The sequence below is a fragment of the Narcine bancroftii genome, chromosome 1 (genome assembly GCF_036971445.1).
Source record: "Narcine bancroftii isolate sNarBan1 chromosome 1, sNarBan1.hap1, whole genome shotgun sequence".
Classification (NCBI taxonomy): domain Eukaryota; kingdom Metazoa; phylum Chordata; class Chondrichthyes; order Torpediniformes; family Narcinidae; genus Narcine; species Narcine bancroftii.
In genome coordinates this window covers 211331425-211339796 of record NC_091469.1, presented here as the reverse complement: position 1 = coordinate 211339796, position 8372 = coordinate 211331425, and positions in this window count along the sequence as shown.

Here is an 8372-nt window from a genome sequence, read left to right as displayed (position 1 = left end):
AGAGATAAACTCCGCTGATCATTGAAATACATGAATTTTGACCTTCATCATTTTCACTTCAGCTCTCCCCTTATTTCACTTGGGCAGAGATTTTACGCCACAAACAGAATTACTTTGCAAAGTTGCAGCAGAAGTGGATCTCTGTAGCTAAAATTCCTTTGACTGTCATGTAATAATATATTAAAAATGCATCATACATAATATACTTTGACTTTTGCCTGGGGGAAGGCAGACCTAGAGACACCATTGGTATTGCTTGGTACCCCTGGTAAGACAAGAGAAAAAGAAGCAAAACAGAGTCCTTTCAGGGATACTGAGTGTCCATGGATTCACCTCCAGCATTCTCACAGCCTCTGCAGCTGCACAGACATCTGTTTGATTCATCGGTGGCGTAAGCTTGACATCTAGACCATCAGGAGGCCTTCAGCGCCCGAGGCCCTTAGGAGCCCTTGTTGCCCTCAGCGCCCTCTCGAATCCAGACTGGTTCCCCTGAGCCAGTGTGCAACAGCCCGCAGCCCGTGTGGTCCCCCGACCATGGAGCCTTCAGCCGCTGGTTGGCTGCCCTGGCCACCCTCCCTTTCGGGTCCTTCAGTCATTGAGCCCCTCGCTGATCCGCTGCTGTGGTCACCATCCTTTAGGCTCATCTCCTCTGCCTCTCCTTCTCAATGGGGGGTTGTTTTCCCCTTTTCTGGTGGACCATGCCGCTCTACTGCTTCTCTGGTGTCTGCATCCTCTCCTCGCTGTTTCTGAGCATAGACACTGCCAACTTGAGCACTAACCTTGTGGATGCAGGATTTTACTTGAAAACGCCATTGGTTCTTTTAATAGGCCATTTAATGCCTCCATGGAGCTGCCGGCATTAGGACCGAGGGGTTGAAATATTCAAAGCAGTGCTGTGCTCACTGCTCTCCTGGGATTACATCAGCTCTGGCAATGCTGCTATTTTTTTAAAAAAAAGCTTTTAAAATAAGTTTTGTTGAATTGAGGACTTGAGATTTCTTACTGAAGAAATCACAATAAGAGGTAAAGATTTATTCCCACAACTCTGCATCTCTCTCCTCCACATCTCCTCCCTCCCTAACTCAGTGGTAGCCCAGCAAGGGGTCAGTTTGCTTTAATAAATATGTCTGGATCCTGACATAGTTTCTGAGGCATTGCAATATGATGTATTCATAATATATTAATTGGAGGCATAATTATTCTGTTGTCTATTAGTGGAAATGGGACAAAACAATCAACAGATGTCAATGTCTAGAGATCAATTGATAAACTAGCTCTGCCATGACATTGCTGCCAATATTAAGATAGTCTAAGGTCTTGGAGAGGGGTGCAGAGTGTTTGTTGAAGTTACACTAGACAATGAAACTGCTTTACAGATTCCTTTTTGTGGTGATGGTCCTGACAATGGAAAGCCAGCCTTATCATGACTCGCTACAGGCTGCGGTCTGCCTGTAACAGCAGCTGGGACTAGAACAGTACAAGCTGGCAAGCTTGTGGAAAGCCCCATTTGGAAGACGGGTTTGTAAGTGCTTTGTTCAGCCTGGTCAAACCCCTTGTGATTCATGTAAGAGGAGAGGACTGGCTGTCTAATGTTTTACTTGGAAAAAGATAAACAAAAAGGCACTCTGTGGTGATCTGAAAGAAAGAGGTTATCATCTGGAGAACCCTGAGGGGGCAAGTTTAATCAACAAGACACTGGAGTGGCTGATTAAAAAGAAATCAGTTGTAGATGTCCTGGAACAACAAATCGCTCTCTGAAAACTGATAAGAACCTTCCTGAGCAATAACCATTTACCTTTCAAGCACCAAAGCCTGGTGAACTTTATAAATGTTAAATTCTGTGCACAGTATCAGAATTGCCTGCAACCAGTAAATGGAGGAATGAGAAGTGAGATTGGATTGTAAACCAAAGAACTTTTCTGAACTTACACACAAATTACATATATGTGCGCTTAGAATTAGAAGGGAGTTAAGTTAGGTTAGTTAAGTTAAAGTGTGATTCTGTTTTTTTATGTTTAAAGAAAATTAAAAGCAACTTTTGTTTAATTAACCATTTGTCTTGGTGAATATCTATTGCTGCTGGGTTTATGGGTCCTCTGGGCTAGTAACATTTTGAACTGAACTGGGGTCTTGTGCAGCTGCAGAGGCTGCGACGCACTGGAGGTATATCCACAGACCCTCAGTGACTCTGAGGGGTCTTTGCTTTCTTTCTCTGATTTTAAGGGGTGTTGGTCAATGCTAGTGATGAGACTTTGTCTGCCGAAAGGCAATTTCATGTAATATTGCATTTCTGTTTTAATGCATATCTATGAATAGTATCTGACTGCAGCATTTCTACAAACGGAAATTCCAGGTTGCATCTGGATTGCGTGGATCCTTCATATAGAGTAGAAATGTGGCTGCTCGCTGCAACTTGTCAATATGCGGCCATGAAGGAACAGAACTGAGACTATACATTTGAAGTAAGGGAAAGAAGCAAAATAAAAACAAACCTGAGAAATGAGAGACATGGTTTGATTTTAAGTTCATGAAAAATGCATATGGCATGCAATCTTTGGTTCAAATGATTCCCTGGTGTTTGTGAGCATCCTCAGGCCCTTTTATAGTGAAAATTAGTGATTTGTAAAGACCTGCCTTTAAATCACTCCACTTACCTCCATAAAAGGTCCAAAGGAGGACTAGCTGGTCTAGCTTGCTCCACGTTCCCACTACCTTGGCTGGTAGTGTGAGAGGTGGAGTGAAGTCTCTCCACCTCTTCCGTAAAATGATTTCCACTGAAAGCGGTTCTGAAGGGGAGGGATGATAACGTCGTAATGACGCCATCAGTCCATGACCCAGGAGCGCCAATTTTAAATAACTCATACGGTCACAAAAGGCGATTATGTCACGCAGGAGATCTCCCTGAGTCCTATAACTGCTTGCACAGATCTCCACCAGCACTGATACCTGCTCTTCCATGATCATTTTGAGTATAGGCCACTTTCCCTTCCTGGTGCATATGTTTCACGTCATGGTGGCGGGCGGCACCTCTGCACCTCTTGCTCGGCCTCCGACATCAGAACCCAGCTCGCGAATCACCACACGATCTGCATTTTTGGTCGTCAGCATAAAAGGTAAATTTGGCTTTTTTCTTAACTTGAGCAGGTGATTATGTGGGTTTTGAGCATAAAACCCCTTTAGAGTGTTATCATGTCTCTTTATACAATCTATCCCAAGATGCATAATAAGTGGAGCATTTTGCCTGTGGCTTGAAATGACCTTTCAAGCAATAGAGTTTGAAAGACATTTTGCTATAAACATATAATTGCCTTCCAGGATGGAGTTACATTTTTTTTCAACAGCATGCATTGAATTTATTATTACTTCTGAATGTTTGGCTCACAAGTAAATAAGTTTCCAAAAATGAGACCTACTTTTAGTAGTTTAAAATACCCCATTTTATTCATATTTTTGAGTGTATTGTAGATGGTTTCCTGCAATAATGATTGAAACTGCTAGAATGGGTTGATGTACAGTATATCCAAAGTGGATATGCAGTTTCAAAGATACTTCAGCTGTCACTAATGTGTGATAAATAATTATCTTGCCCTCCAGAGGATACGTTGCATTGAACGCATGCATTTCGATGTCAATCAGTACTCGAACGCCTGCATTTCACAGTTATCAGAAAACAGCTATTTGACATGAAATCTGGTTCTATAGCTAATGTAAGTGTGAAGTTTTATTTTACAGGAAGGAATTTACATCAGAGAAGGTTTTATTCTAATGTTGGATAAATTATATCTCTGATTGTGAAACAATGTATGTTGAATACTTAGTTTAAGTTTAAACAAGTTAGTTTAAGATGTCAGGAATTCATTTAACTCAGCAAACTATCATGTTATTCCACTGGACATTGAATGACATGTAATGAAAGTCATCAATTATTTTCAGGACTAGACATAAACATTTTTAACTCTCTCAGCAGTAGCTCTATACCTGACAAAAATGCCATTTTTTATGAGGCTTTCATTTTTGACCAGTAATTTTCTTCTAAACAACTTAACTTCAGTTCTCCAATCTCTCGATTTTAATCTTCATATCCTACTTTTCACATCTTTCCCAAATTGTGCTTTTGGCCCCATTTTAACCGCCACAATTTAAGGTATCAAACACTTCTCCAAATTAGACACTCTTTCCTATCCAACAATGGCTTCAACCACAGAGCCATATGCTCAGGATTCCACACCCCCACCCCTCAGAAAAACTTCTGATTGCAAGAGGGATAGATGGCGCTGAATTTATCAAGTGTGTATAAGAAGGATTCCTGACATTTTGGAAGGACAAACCAGAAAGCTGAGTACAAGGTTAATGGTCGATTAATTAAGAGTTTGGATGAACAGAGGGACCTTGGGATTCAAATCCATACATCCCTCAAGTTCGCCACACAGGTTGATAGGATAGTTAAGGCCTATGGGATGCTGGGCTTCATTAATTGGGGGATTGAATTCAGGAGGAGAGAGGTCATGTTGCAACGCTACAAATCTCTGGTAAGACCACACTTAGAGTATTGTGTTCTTTTTTGGTCACTTCATTATAGGAAGGATGTGGAAGCTATGGAGAGGGTGCAGAGGAGACTTATCATGATGTTGCCTGGATTGGGAAACCAGTCTTATGAGGCAAGGTTAGCAGAGCAGGGACTTTTCTCTTTGGAGCGTAGAAGGATGAGAGGAGACTTGATAAAGGTCTACAAGATTATGAGAGGCATAGATAGGGTGGATAGTCAACACGCTTCCCAAGGCAGGATCAGCAAACACCTGAGGACATCTGCACAAAGTTAAGGGAGGTATATTTAGGCAAGACATCAGGGATATTTTTTTATACAGAGTGTTGTAGGTGACTGGAATGCCTTGTGGTGGAGGCTGAAACATTGGGGGCATTTAAGAGACTTAGACAGACACATAGATGAAAGAAAAAAAAGAGGGTTATGAGGCAGGTAGGGTTTTGTTTGTTTAAATTTTAAAAAAAATATTTAGGTCGGCACATCATCATAGGCCGAAGGCCCTGTAATATGTGGTAATGTTCTATGATCTAACCCAGAGGTTTTCAAACATTTTTTTTCCACTCACATACCACTAATCCCTATGCCATCAGTGCTCTGTGATTAGTAAGGGGTTGCTTAAGGTGGAATGTGAGTTTTGGGGACAGTTTAAAACCCACTGTGTTAAAGTGCCCTACTATTGTTAACCAGTTATTTTTAACCTTCTCTGTGAGTTGCCTACATATCTGCTTGACTGGCTACCTCTGACTCTTTGGAGGCCAGAAGTGTAAACTCTGCAAAGAAATTTCCTACTTTTTGTTTCTAAGCTCTATGCATATGGCTTCATTTGAAGTACCTTCTATGTTCTCCCACCCTACTGCAGTTAAACACCCTTTGATAAATATAGCAATGCTACTTCTACATTTACATCCCCACTATCACATCATACCCTGATATAATGAGCTACAAATCCTGCCTATCTTTCCATTAGTTCTCCATGACAGGAGGGAGATTGAAAACGTGGCTGATCGGTACCCAACAATAAACTCGCATTCAATGTCACCAAAACCAAAGGGCTGATGGTTGAGTTCAGGAAGGGAAAACTAGAGGTGATCACTGAGGGATTAGAGGTGGAGAGGGTGAGCAAATTAAAATTCCAGGCAGTCACGATCTTGGAGGACCTTTCCTGTAACCAACACACATGAAGAAACCACATCAGCGCCTCTACTTCCTCAGGAGTTTGTGGAGGCTTGGTATGACACTGGAAACCCTGGCAGATTTCTACAGAAATGTGGCACATCACGGTCTGGTATGGGGGAACCAACAGCTGTGAGTGTAAAACTCTTCAAGAGGTAGTGGACATAGCCCAGAACATCACCAGCAAACACCTTCCCACCATTGGGAACATCTATGGGGAACGCTACCATCGGAGAGCAGCTGCAAACATCAAAGATCTACGCCACCCAGCACATGCTCTGTTCTCTCTGCTGCCATCAGGAGAGAGGTCTAGGTGCCACAAGACTTACACCACCATGTTCAGGGTCAGCTGCTACCCCTCCACCATCAGACTCCTCAACAACAAACTCAATCAGGGTGATGCACTATCAATAACTCAAGATACTAGGGCTACAGAACAACAGGCTTTTATTTTCAATAAACATATGTTGTGACCCAGGCTTTCTGGGGAGGGGTTGTGATGTTGGAGCCTTTATACAGGGTCAGCAGGGAGGAGCCATGGGTCCAGCGACCAAACGGGCCAGAGCAGGATAAATAAGTGTACAGCAGTTCACCACATTAACCCCTGTTTTATTTTTGTCTAGTGGGGTGACATGGGGCACAAAGTCTTACAAAAGTCTTACTGCTTAAATCTGTCCGGTGGCCTGGTTTTCCGTTGAGACTGGTGGAGATTTGGTTGCTCTGCTGTAGCTGGGGCCGTTGTTTCATCCTGGACCTCTAGCGCTGTGTCGACCTGCTAGGGCCGTGGCGGCTCAACTGGAGTGATTAGGGCGAGGGCGGGGCTAGGGTGCCATGGAATGTAGTGTGTGTCCATGGGAAGGGAGGGTGCTGTTTGGTGGGTATGTTCTTCAGGTGCCCCTGCACTTGCAAGGTCCCAAATGGAGACAGTTTCTGCATGCTCATCCGGGTAGGCCATGTACACATATTGGAGGTTTGCATGGAGGAGCTGGACCCTTTCAACCAGTTGGTCCATTTTATGGCCCCTGTTGTGCTTCCATAGCACGACTGGCTCTGGGGACGTCAACCAGGATGGGAGGGTAGTCCCGTTGTGGACTTCCTGGGGAAGGAGAAAATTTGTTCATGAGGGGTAGCATTGGTGGCAGTACATAGCAGTGACCTGATTGCATGGAGTACCTCGTGAAGGACATCCTGCCAGTGAGAGACAGGCAGCCCCCTGGACAAGGAAGATGGCCTTCCACTTGGTGGTGTTCTCCCTCTCCACCTAGCTGTTTCCCCGGGGGCTATAACTAATGGTCCTGCTGGTGGCGATACCTCTGGCCGTGAGGTTTTAGAATAGCTCATCGCTCATTAATGAGGACCCCCCCCCAGTCGATGTGGACATATGACAGGTACCCAAACAAGGTGAACAAGTTGTGCAGTGCCCTAATGTCTGTGGTGGTGGGCTTGTCTGGCCAGGGGATGGCAAAGGGGAAATGTGAATACACATCAATGACCATGAGGAAATACACACTGCGGTTGATGGAGGGGAGAGGGCCCTTGAAGTCCATATTCAGGCTTTTGAAAGGAGTGTGGCTTTCACCAGGTGCACCCTATCTGGTTGGTAGAAGTGCAGTTTGCACTCCATGCTGACCCGGCAGTCCCTGGTCATGTCTCTGACCTCCCTGATGGAGAACAGCAAATTATGAGATTTGATAAAGTGGAAAATTCTTGTGACACCACGATGGCAGAAGTCGTTGTGGAGGGTTTTGAGGTGGTCTATCTGTGCACTCTGGGGGCTTGTTGAGCTCCCCCAGCTGATACAGGACATCATAGTTATAGGTGGAGAGTCTGATCCTCCACCTCAATATTTTATCATTCTTTATTATATCCCACTGTTTGTTGTTAAACATGAATGCCACACCCCATTGGTCTGTGAGCAAGGTAAGTGTCTGCCGTCCAGATAATGCCTCCAGCGCCGTACAGCCTCCACTATTGCCTGAGCCTCCTTCTCGATGGGGGAGTGTCAGATTTCAGGGACTTGGAGGGGACGGGAGAAGAAGGCTATGGGGCTGATCTGCCTGGTTCAGGGTGGCAGCCAAGATGAAATTGAGTGCATCACTCTCCACTTGAAACGGAGCAGATTCATCCACCATACATGTTGCAGCTTTAGCGATGTCTTCTTTTATGTGACAGAAGACTGCCCGGGCCTCTCTTGTCAGGGGGAAGGATGTGGTCTTGAGAAGGGGTGGGCTTTGTCTGCATAATTAGGGACCCTCTGGGCGTAGTAGGAAAAGAACCCCAGGCATCTTTACAAGACCTTGAGGCTGTGGAGAAGGGGCAGTGGGTGCATGCATTTGGGGTCCGGGCCAATAACTCCATTCTCCACCACACAGCCAAGGATCACCAGTCGGGTAGTGCGGAAAATACATTTATCCCTTTTGTTTAGGCATTTGGCAGAAGTGAGGAATTTCTGGAGGTTGGTGCCATGATCTTGCATGCCGTGGCTGCAGATCAGTTAATAGCCTGGCTATGATAAATCATCATCCTGTGTTTACACCCACCCTTGACCACCACCACTTGGGCTGGTACTTACCTCAATAATCCCCTCATTCCAGAGTTGCCAGACCTTTTAATAAACACCCATTATTGCCTGCTTTTTGTAGTGACTGGCTTACAG